The 12,844-nt window shown below is 37.8% G+C and overlaps 1 long non-coding RNA gene across 1 annotated transcript in view; it reads right to left on the bottom strand.

Annotated features, from left to right (window-relative positions):
• The window catches only part of LOC138189142 (uncharacterized), a 288,383-nt gene that overhangs the window by 155,856 nt on the left and 119,683 nt on the right, over positions 1-12,844 (bottom strand). The window lies entirely within an intron of this gene.

Consider the following 12,844-nt stretch of genomic DNA (forward strand, 5'->3'; position numbering starts at 1 on the left):
CATATCGTCTTCAGTTTTTATTGTTTTATTGGCCATTATTTAAGACTCTGTATTTAATATCAAGTAGTCCGTAGTTGCATGACTGTGAAGTCACTGACAGTGTTCAATATGAACAGGCTGCAGTCAGTGTAAAACACTACTTAAATATGTTCGTGGATTATTTATTTTTTTTTTTTTTTCTTTTTTGCTGAGAGTAAAGCAAAAGCGGGGGCGCGTATGTGTGCGTTGAAGGGAGTTCGCATCGGCATTCTTATAAAGAATTCGCGATCTGTATTAGATGCAATTCCACTTTATACGAGCGCCGGTTTCACGTTCTCATCTGAATAAATGCAAAAAATAAGTGCGATAAATTCTTTTTATTTCAATCAGATATACAAATTCTCTTATCGACCTAGGCGATTAGTATCTGTGGTGTTACGGTTACCCGAGTTTACATTAGCTTTCCTGAATTTTACAAATGACCGTACATATTGTACGTAAAGCAACGTAAACATCTCACCAACAAGTTCTTGCATCCATCATCGTGACTGTATCTCCAAGAGCAGTGTTATGTCGCGTAAGACATCTGCACTCCATCCCTCACTGCTGGACAGCCAACGGTCTACGTACCGTCATTCCGACCCTCGATAAATCTAAGGACTCATCATAAACCTTTAACTTTTAACTTCATTGTGTCAACATATGTTTTTCAGTCAATTTGTTTGTCCTGAAGACCTAAGGCATATAATAGAGGAATGCGAAGTAACAGGAGGAGCGAGGAGCATAGCAGAGATATTAGAGGGGACTGGAGAGGGATTGGCGAAACTAAAGGTGATAATGGGGAAGAGAAGAGCAGCAGAAGAGGGGAAGGGGAAGGAATAAAAATACATGTGTTTTAAGGCATTAAATGTAAAAAGAAAGTCGTCGAAAGCCGAAAGGCACGGACTAAAATAAATAAATAAATATTTCACTAGCCTATGCGAGGATCGTACAGGCTGGATTTTGTTTAAAGAGAAAGTATGGAGCAAAATTAAAATAGTTTACATGGAATTGGTTTAGAAATGGTTCTGGGTAGAAGATGTGGTATTTCACTATTATACAGCGATTCGTGAAACTGTTTGAATAGTTAGAAATTCCTGAAATTTCTATTGTATTTGCTAAAATATAATTAAAGCAAACTAAATCAACATGATATACCTATCATAGCAAACAGTGAAGTACATCCTATAACAAAAAGAAATTTATGAAAAAGGATAAAGTACTAAATTAGCAAAACTCGCGTGAATAAAGTGCACCATAAGTGATGATGTATAATGTATAATAATCGGAAACAGTGGAACCTAGCAAAGTAGGGAATGGATGTGAAAAAGTAACGGAAGAAAAATGAGAGGCACCGTTGAAACGGTGCTAATATCCGTCGCTTTGTTTTGCGCGGGGGAACGAGCGATGGGTGGGAAGTGCGTTGATGTGGCACAGAGAAAAATGCAGGAAACTATTTTATATGGAAAATCATGTTACGATACGTTCCAATCGATGTGAGAACGGGGCGGTGGTTGAAGTGCAACAGCGTAGAGGGCTTTTTTTAATGATGTTTATTTAACCAAGGATACAATTTTTGTTACATTTTGGTATTCATAATAAACTGTGAATTTTGGTAATAATGTGCTAGGCAAAAGTACCGATACGCGACGGTACGACGTAGCCATACTATATTATGTGTCGGTGTTTTACATTTTTTGTGATTTTAAATCTATTCTTTGGATTTAAGCCGCTGGGGAGCGCAGCTTTTATGTAATTTTGTTTTTGGTTGATTTTTTTGTCCTGAAACTTGGTCGCAAAACAGGACTCATCGGTAGTTTACATTTTGGCGCTGTATGCCTTTGGGGGGGGGGATAATAGGGAGTGGGCGGGGGAGGGGGATGTCAAATAGGTTTATTTACAATATTTACAGATTATTTACAATTACACCTGTGTTATGCGGTGTCAGAGTTGTGTTCTGTCGGTTTACTGGTTTTCTCTCTTGTTTTATTATGGATTTGGAATCCACCAATATTTCTTTGTGCTTTTTCTGTGTTTGTCTTTAGTGTCTTTCAGAGGGAGGGCCATGTTGTATCTCCACCTAGTGTCTGCGGTTTGTCCGTTTAAGTTTTCTTCGTAGGGTATAGTTTTGGTTCCTATTTTTCTTTTTACGTGGTATATTACTGGGATGTTATTTTGGTCTTGGAGGTAGTTTTTTTCGTCTAGGTATATGAACGCTTCTGGGGGGATGTAGCCTGTTGCCAGAGTGTTTTTGTAATATGTGTCATTTGGGAATAAGCAACTGAAGATTAGACTGTTTTCTTGAATCTTTGCAGCTTGCGCGAAGTGGTTTCTTGTTACTTTTAATATGTGACAGTCTATGCGGTGAATGTTGGCTAGGTCGTAGATTGTTTTGTTTTTGACATATTTTTTGAATCCGCTGCGTTCGGATCTGTAAGTATTCAAGCAAGCTCTGATGCATTTTCTTTCGAATCTGCGAATTTTTTCCATTTGGGAGGCTGATATGTTGTACCAGATTGGGCAGCCGTATGTTATATTTGGTCTGATTAGTGCTTGATAGCACAGGATTTTTACTTGACTCTTGAGATGTTTAGAGTAAAATAATCTTTTTATTCTCCAGAATGCTTTACTGGCTTTGGAGAGTTGGATTTGAATGTGCTGCTTGTAGCTTAGTTTATCGTTTATGTTTATACCTAGGTATTTTACGCAGTTTTTATGTGGTATGAGCTCCCCTTCGTTTGCTTTTTCCCTTAGTTGAAATTTTCTGCACTGTTCCCTTTCTATTGGACCGATTTTGCTTGACTTGGGTCTAAACAGTATGGTTTCGCATTTGCTTGTGTTGGTTTTTAGTTTCCATGTGTTGTAATAATCGTTAATTTTCTCAAAGAGTTCTTGCAGTTCTGTTTTTATTGTTTTGGTTTTGCGGCCTGTTACGTAGATGATTAGGTCATCTGCGAAGGCTATGGAGCGTTTATGGGTGGATGTATTGAGATTAAAGAGGTTTAGTAAGTCACTATTGTAAATATTGAAAAGTAGCGGGGAGTTTACTGTGCCTTGTTGCAGACCGTTTTTTATGGAGAATTCTTTGCTGGATGTGTGTGATCCTTCAGTCATTACGAAAGTTCTGCTTGTGATCATGTCCCAAACTATTTTAATTGGGTATTTGGGAAAATTTTTCTTGATTAATTTGTATATGCGACCTGGGATCCAGACTGTGTCGAAGGCTTTTTCGAGGTCTATTAGGCAGGCGGCTACTCGTTGTTTTGCGTTTAGCGCCCAGCAGATGTCCGACGTAAGTTTGTTTATTGCGTGAATTGTGGAGTGTTTGTGTCGGAAGCCAAATTGATTTTCTGGGATTATGTCATTTTTTGAGCAGAAGGAGGTGAGGGGGTTGTTTATGGTTATTTCAAATACCTTGCTTATGTTGGGGAGGAGACTTATGGGTCGTAGGTTTACGGGTGATGAGCCGTCTTTATCTTTTTTTGTTATCGCTATCAGTTTGGCTTTTTTCCATTTTTTGGGGAAATATGTGTTGTTTAGTGCATTGTTGAAGAGTACTGTGTAGTACCATTTTATTTTGTTCGGTAGGCGCTTGAGTAGGATGTTTGGGATGCCGTCGAAGCCGGAGGATTTTTTGTTGTTTAGTTTGGAGAATATTTTGTTTAGTTGATTGTAGTTTGTGAAGTAGTTTATTTCTGGTTCCGGTTGTTTGGGATTGTCTGCGGTGTTTTCGTTTGAGAATGTGCTGACTGTTTTGTTTAGCGTTATGTCTTGTTCCATTTCATTTTTGAGTTTGTTTGTTTCGGCGGTGATAATTCTGTTTAGTTGTTCACGGCCCATGTGTTCGTTTACAGCGTAGAGGGCTATTGCCGATATCAACGGAAATGAAGGAGTGTCGTCGCTATATGATCGCTCTGAAAATATTTTGCTTTTCATATTCTATTTATGCAGCGGAATAGTCATCCAATGCTGTCGTAAACCACGTTGCTGGTGGTGATTTTCGACCTCTCCATGTTACAGAGAGATTGTCAAAGAGCCCATTCTTTGACCTGGAGACACCGTTTGCTTGACGATTAAACACGCCTAGGCTTTGTCTTCTAATTTGCATCATCTTTGACATCGATGGAACGTTGTATTGTGGCGAAACCATTGTTTAACGATTTATTGAATTTAGTTCACGTTGTACTATCTCGCGAGGAGATTTTATATATGTATGTCGGAGATGAAAGGACATCGGGATACTTTGGTCCAGACTTTTTATTATAGCTGCACTTAAATAATAAAACTGAGGAGTAATTGTTTATGTTCTAATCCGAGTATGGGTGCCCGAGGTTTATGACAGTGGGCTGGGGCTCGAAGTGACATAATAGGTCACTGAACGTAGCCACGGACACGGGAGGGACTGCGATTCAGTTCATTCAGATAAGTTCTACTTGTACGTTGAGTCATACTCGGATCGTGTATCACATCGCATTCGTCATCGTGGCCGTGGATTCGTTATCGAACCTAAATTCTTTGTCATCGACATTTGGACCATCCAACCGCCGTTATTAATTGTCACACTCTGTAATAATCACATTTGTATCAGTAAATATCATCTGTAGTACATCACAACGATGGCCAATTCACGGGAATGTTCAGTATACGTCCCTAACTCTAATGATAACCAGACATGTAAATATATAAATATATCGCAAGTTACAGAAAAAGATAGATAGAGGCTGGTGCGTTTTAAGCGTAGTGGTAGGATGACGTATAAAACGTTATGATTCCATTTTGCATGAAAAATATCTACAATTTAAAGGAGTTATTGCAGAATTTATAGACTACTCATGCACGATCTCTTGATTTAAACAGAATGTTTTGGAGCTACGAGAGGAAATCAATAAGTTAATGAGAAAAGATTATTTAAAATCGAAAGAATATATTTGGAAGGTGGAGATCATTGAAGAACTCATATTCATTGAAGAACTATTTCCACAATATTAAAATTAGTAAGGTAGCTTTTAATTAAAAGATTCGTAATTAAAATTACATTATATTCGTTAGTTCCTTCAAGTAGTTCAATGAATTTAACACTGTATTAACAGGTTAATATAGCTTAAGCAGTTAATATGTTACAGAACTTCGACTCGACTTTACGATATCTCTCGAAGTGTGCGTTAGACTAAGTGATCTGGATTTTCTTCGTCTGAACCTCTCGACGTATAACGTTTGACTCTTCAGAAGGGACTGATTGCCCTTCGATCATTTCTTTGTCTTCTCTGGGAGACGACCTCCACTACGCTCGGGTCACGCCACCGTTCACGCCTATGATCACGTATGCCACCTTCTTTATGTGTACGACACAACGGACCGAAATCGACGTTTCCAGAACTCGCTGCTTGGTGACAACTATGCGCTTGTCACGTAAACTTGAGGGTTAGATGATAAAACAAGAAGGTTGAATCGTAACACAACTACTGTCTTTATTTTCTAACTAACTTTATTTACTAACGCAGCACAGGTTTACGATAATCGAGACTGATCGGAGAGATGTTCACTATTCGTAGGTTTAGTACTTTTCTATCTAGGTGTTCTCGTCTCATTACGGAGGAAAGTTCGGTGTGAGTGTGCCCTTTTTAATTAACATCGCGGATTCGCTGTTCGCACCTTTCGTTAGGAAAAGTGAGGGTAACGATCCACGATGCCAATTGGTTATAAGCCACGTTAATAAATGAAGATGGGAGGAGGAAGCCTCCTACCAACGTGGCTAGTAGGTGATATTGTTTATGGGAAAAACCAGCTTTTTCGTTAGTCACGTATTGAGTTTTTCCCATTAGATAACTATCTGCTTTCCCCGTAATTAGTAAGGACGTATAATAACCTAAGGACTGTTTCAAGGACCATCCATATACAGATAACACTTACAAAAATAATAAACTAAAAGTTTAAGTTTATGGTGGGTAATTGAGGCTACGCGGTGAAGACCTGCACACAACCGGCCTCTAATATGGATTGACGTCACACGCTCTTCGATACATTGTATATCTTCCGTACCGCGAGCGACGGTTAGAAATACGACCTATAGTAAGCCTCGTGGCGTGACACGTTGTATGGCAATTTTTGACGTATCTATTTCGATCTATATGTATGACTTTACATGCCAATAGCGCGCACACAATATCCACTTTACAATCGTCTTGCTTAATTAAACTCCTGCGATCCCTTATATCGCTTTAGATCTTGAATGTCTCGTTATTCTTATCCTTATTCTATCAGTTGGTAGTTCTTAGTATTTAGGCTCCTTCAGGTACTTATTTTTTGTTAATTATGTATTAGTCAGAATTAGTTTTAGTTATTAAGTTCCTAGTAATTATTATAATTATTAGTCACTTACTCGCGTATCTTTCCTTTTTTTGATTACCAATGGGTTTTGTCGTCGATATAATAATAAATAAATAAATACGAGTATATACAGGGTGGTTGGTAACTGGTGGTACAAGCGGAAAATTCTTTTTTTTTAATTTTTTTTTTAATTTTTCCATCGAGACAACGATCTACAGTGAGATCCGTTATAACGAGACGCGATAAAGTGCACGCGTACCGAGCGAAAATTCAAAGTCGATTTTCTCGAAAACAAAGCCTCGAACGAAAAATTTTTATTCTATATTTTCGACTTCTTTTTTCGCCTAGAATCACCCCCTTCCCGCTTGTACCACCAGTTACCAACCACCCTGTATATATTAGTCATTAGCATATATTTATATATGTATATGTCGGGTTATCGTTGGGTTTAGGGGCGTGTAACGAATCCTCATTCGGACTAGCCATCGTGGTTGTACAATAGAGATTATATTTACTGGTATAAATATGATTTTTACAGAGTTCGACAAATAACCGTGGTGATTAGACACTCGAGATGTTAAAGACAATGTTCTTAGGTTCAATAACGAATCCATGGTCAACGGGGTAACTCTTTGTTAAACGTAGAATATATTTTGAAGCACAAAGTAACGTTTGAAGTGACGCTCGGTATAATACTGTACGTAAAGACGGTGTGGAAGTCTCCGAGCTGATCGCAAGAATAAAAGACTGATGGAGTCTTTTCTCTTCTTACGATCGCGTTTGTTCGTTGCATATTCGCCGGGGATACCAATAAAATTCCAGCCGCCGTAGCTAGGCAGACCCGCGTAGAGCTGACATTGCTTCTACCCGGTGTTTGATTGTTAATACAACGTGTGTCCCACAATATTGGCACTTCTCTGTTAGGTAAAAACGTTCATTCCGTGACCGTGGCCACGTTCAGCGACCAGTTGTGTCACCTCGATTCCAAGCCCACTGTTACAAACCTTGGGCAAACATAATCGGAACGTACCACAACAACTGCTTCTAAGTTCTATTATTTAAGCACAGCTACAATGAATAGACCAGACCAAAGTATTGGGGATCTTCCCAAAATTCCAAAAGAAAGGTCCGATGTCCCTACATCTCCGATATATATGTCGGAGATGAAAGGACATCGGAGTCCTCCCTTTGGAACCCCGGGAAAATCCCTTAACACCGTAATCTAGATTCTATCATAGGCGTAATTAAACAATTGTCGTCTTTCGATCCGATTGTATTTGTTCAAGATTTGTGATAATGAGCTTGGGCTCGAGGCGATAGCCAGTCGCCGAACGTAGCCGCGGTCACGGGATGAACGCTTTGCCTAACAAAGGTATGAAGTAATTCTATAGCTCTCCTTAAAAGAAATATCTCTGGCGACACGCGACAGTAAACATTCCAACGGTCTCTGTCCCGTGGCCACACGCAGTCCCTATTCTTCGAGTAAGATGATTGCCAGATGTCGATGTGTCTCCACAGTACGTGATCAGCTAGCCCGAGGGCCGTTATAAACACTAAGATCTAGTTACCTAAAGTCCTTCAAACAGATAAACAGTCTTTGTCCCAACTACGGGAAGATAGGGGAGATCTATTTCTTTCAACGAACGGCGTCTCCCACTAGCAACTTTCCTTCGAGGGCGGCTGGCATCTTTTCTAACCACCGATATGGAGATTGACCAATTAGCAGCAACGTTAATTTCCCTTACTTTCTGAACGAGGACTATTCTCGACGAATCCGATGATCTCGTGTCCTTAGACACACCCCATCATAGTTTTCCTCTGCAGCATCGTCACGACGAAAAGTCATTCTCTCGCGAGATCGTATTAGCGACTTACTTAGCGTCTGTACGCTCGGTGGGTATTCACCGTTTTAACAAAGAGTCCGACTTAGATTTTGTGGGCACGTTCATCCATCACCCCGTCGACCGCGGATTCGTTATTGAACCTAGGATCATTATCATTAGTTTCTCGAGTGTCTAATTGCCACGGTTGCTTGTCCAATTCCATAATAATCGTATCTGCACTAGTCAATGTCTTCTCTATTGCTTATCGACAATGCGCAAACCAAACGACGATTCGTTTCACGCCCCTAATCCTAATTCCAATGTGTACCCGACATATATATATATGTGTATATAACAGTGCACGGAATTTATTATAGAATATCAATCTATACGATTTCATTTTGTGTTATAAGACGAAATTTCTAATATGCATATAACTGACGTAAATCTACAAAACGAGTTTCTTAAATTGTCATTACAGAGTTAGACAAGAGAAGCTGTAAAAGGTGAACCGTGCTATTTTCTTCGCGATTCCACTCAATTGCAATTTTGTCGCAATTTTCTTCCATTTAGTACATTAATTCTTTCAACTTCTCAACAAAACTCGTTATTTGGTCCGATTTCAAAAAAGTTGTTCCCCCTTAAATGATATTAGAATATTTTCGCGAGCCAGTATATATAGTACGTATCGGTATATAAAATAAATAAAGAATAAAAAATAAGCCACTATAGCGTGATTCTAGGCTCACCTTGAAATTCAAAATGGAATTTTTTTGCATTGCATCATCTGGAACTCATTCTCTTGAAAAATGTTGTTCCATTGGCTCTTGCAATGACATTATTTACAACCTGTTCACATTTCACAGTTCGGTAGAAAGTAAATAACGTGATATTGGTGAGGAAATAGAAAATTGTTCGTTAGCACGTGAGATACACCCAAAATAGAACCTAATTTCACTGTTTTAACACTAGGTTTACGGGACCCGTCAATTTGACGGATTTCGAACTTCGAAATGAAATATCTCAAAAACCATAACACCAATTTTAACCATTTTGTATCGTAAATTAATCATTTCATCTAAAGAATTTATACGCAAAATTATTTTTTCCTGGGCTTTCTAATCTTTGAAATCTGTATGTAGTATACCTATCTCTGCGAGATCCGTCAAATTCACGGGTAAACGAAAATACACATTTTTCTCTAAAAAATCGATTTATTCAAATTAAGTCTGAAAGGAACAACATTGGGCTTCACAGTTAAATAAATTATTAATAAATAAAAGGTCTTTTTCTAAATTATCACTAAAAAAATAACAATAACATTAACTCAGGGTACTCATACAGGGTAATCATATCTATTGACCACATTTTTTGCAAATATACTGAATGTTGTTTGTGCATTTTCCGCATACGATCATTTTGCAATATATACAATAATTATTACTTCTATTTTTTTTTGCAATAATCCACTTGGCAACTTCTTCGCACTTCTGACTTTGAAGGTGACAGAAATGAAGCGTCTGATCTTTGGCAAATGTTCTTCTTGTTTTCTCCAGCTAATTCCTCGGCTAAACAAAATATGAATTCCTTTCTGGATAATTTCTATCTGGTAAACTCTTTATATAATATCCACCCGTTTATCGCTGCCAAATCCTAAATATTGAAAAAGACTTGGAGGGGCCATCGTAAACTCCCTGCTTTCACACTATATTTGCGTGCCATTTGGTCAACGACGTCCACACCAAACTTTGTTTTATTGTAAAAAGCAATGGTCTCTGGAACGCGTTTATAATTATCTTCTATTCGTACACATGTATGTTTGGTGCTTAGAAGGAGGACTTTTACTTTAGTTTAATTTTATACACAGTAAGTGTGCAGTTTTCCGATTTATATAAATCTGAGGGAAACAAAGTCATCTTGTCCTTTTTTTCCTTCGCTGGTTTTGCCAGTTCTCTTTTATTCGACCGGATGGTCCCAGCCAAAGTTGTTTTTTGTGCTAGCAATTTGTTAGCTAGCGGGATGCTTGTAAAGAAATTGTCTGTCGTTATATTTCTGCCGCGTTGTAAATACGGTTCGGCTAATTTTAGCGTTACAAACTCGCTCAACGGTATTGAGCATCGAGTTTCATCTTTCCCCATATAAGGGAAACCATTCAAAATATACTTTGTTTGGACGTCAACTGCTAACCAAAATTTAATGCCAAATTTATGGGGCTTATTCGGCATATATTGTGTAAATTTGCACCGGGTTTTCGTTGGAAATAATTGCTCATCTATCGAAATATTTTCATATGGCTTATAACAAGCCTGGCTACTACTTATAAACCTGTTCCATATTTCGGAAAATGCAAAATGGTTAAAATTAATGCTATGGTTTTTGAGATATTTAATGTTAATTTAATGTTAATTTAATGTTAATGTTAAAGTTATTGTTATTTTTTTGGTGATAATTTAAAAAAAGACTTTATTTATTGTAATATCGTAGAATAGCTTTGATTGGAGATCGGCTGAAATTAGAAAACACCGTGTACGTCGTCTTTTTGTGGTTTGTTTACATCTAAGAGCGCCTATGTGACTAAAGTGACCTAGTTCTTGCAGAGGTATGCGGAAAAAACGATAAACAGCGTTAGAACAAAAAGGACGGTTTCGGGTTCAAGGAGCGATGACGGAGAGGTCAGAGTGTGCGAGTCGAAAAGCGAGTGTGTTGCTAGGATCAGAGTTGATCGAGACGTCGAAGAGTAGAGTCGTCAGAGTTGATCGAGACGTCGAAGCATAGAGTCGTTAGAATTGAGTTGTGAGTGTTGTCGAGTGTTAGAGTTGCTAGTGGGAGCGAGAGAGAGAGTTACCAAACAGTTGTCAAGTTATTTGATGTAAATACGAGCGTTGCATTTAGTTTTCCTGTTAATCAAACATCGTCTTTTCTGTCTAACTAATATCTGTATTTTCAATCCATTATTAATAAATTATAATTAACCGGACAAAATTACATCTTTAATATATATTCCGATATTACATTATTAATAATTTATTTACACGTGAAGCTTAATATTGTTCCTTTCAGACTTAATTTGAATAAATCGATTTTTTAAAGAAAAATGTGTATTTTCGTTTACCCGTCAATTTGACGGATGCTCGTAGAGATAGGTATATACGAAACGCCCGTAAACCTAGTGTTAAATTATTAAAAAATTATTTAAACGAATGACGTCGAAGAGGACAGTAATCGATGTTAGTTTCTTTTTTCGTAGGGAAGCACGATGGGATATATTATTACGAAGCTCAACTATCATTCTTTTAAAAATAAAATCACATTTCTTTGTACGCTAGTCAATGCATCTCGTTATTCCATATAGGAAAGTATTTAGTTGCTCACGCCAAAACACCATCTCAGGAGATATTTATTAAATCATTATTAAAATCATAATTTGTTACAATAGACTCTGAACTAATCGTTTCTTGGCATGAGCAGGCTAATGTTTTCCTATATGAAATGACAAAATGTATCGACCAAGCACGGAAAAATGTGATTCTATTTAAAAAGACATAGTTGACCTTCGTATGTCCACCAGCGAAAAGCTAACAGCATCTTCGTGATTTTTTCGACGTCGTTGGACTATTTCTTGAAAGGTTTCTTTTCATGCAGTAAATAGTTTTATAATAATGTGAAACCCTGGAATTAATTGTTTCATTTTGTTTATGGTGGATTATTCAAAAAGGTAGATTGAGACACAATTTCCCTTTCCCTCGTTAATATGAGATTATTTATTTCCTACCCGACTGTGAAATGTAAACATACTGTCATCAATGTCAATGCAGGATTCAACGGAACTTTAATATCATTTTTTAAGAGAACAGTTGAGTCACGACCTATGATTCTTTGAGATCTTTGTTCCTCGTGATCAGTTCTATATGGTGCAATACGAAAAGATTTTGGCTTTAAATTTCAAGATCAATTTTCACCATCATCATTCACCACATATATCTTTTATACCTGCAGTAGATATACAGACAGTGTTTTAAACATTTAATAAAATAATTCATTATCCTTACATCGTTCCTGTAATTTCGACCAATCGCGGGGAGACGCAATCGCGAGGAGAGACGTCAACGGGAGTCGTAAATTCCCGTTACGATTATACTAATCGACACCACGAGTTGATCGATCCCCTGATTTCCGTTAGGATAATAGGGGTGATTAAGTTTATATAACACTGTGATTCACAGAATTATAAAAATATATATATTTCCAACACGTAAACTACACTGTTGAGTAGATATAAATCGTCGATAACAACTTGTCGCACGAAGATGAGATAGATATGAATAGTAGAGCAAGGCTCTTACAGTCGAATTTCGTATGTTAGTGGACGTAGCACTCGAGGATACTTAATAGACGTGAGATTTAGATGCTAGACTTCGACGTTGTAGTATGTAGAAGAAGTAAATTGACTTGACCTAGCGGTGTTGACGAAATAAGTTGACTTGACCCTCCTGATGTAGCAGGAGAAGTCTTCGACTTGACCCTCCTAGTATCGTAGGAGAAGTGATGAGTAGGAAGCCTCCTACCAACGTGGTTCGTGAGTGACCTTGTGCATGGGAAAACCCAGCCTGTTCTATTAGATAGCTATTCGGTTTTTTCTAATGGGTGCGTACCCGCTTTCTCCGTGTTTTTAATTG

The sequence above is a fragment of the Bombus flavifrons genome, chromosome 18, assembly GCF_040668555.2.
Source record: "Bombus flavifrons isolate JBK064 chromosome 18, iyBomFlav1_principal, whole genome shotgun sequence".
In the NCBI taxonomy this organism is placed as follows: Eukaryota; Metazoa; Arthropoda; class Insecta; order Hymenoptera; family Apidae; genus Bombus; species Bombus flavifrons.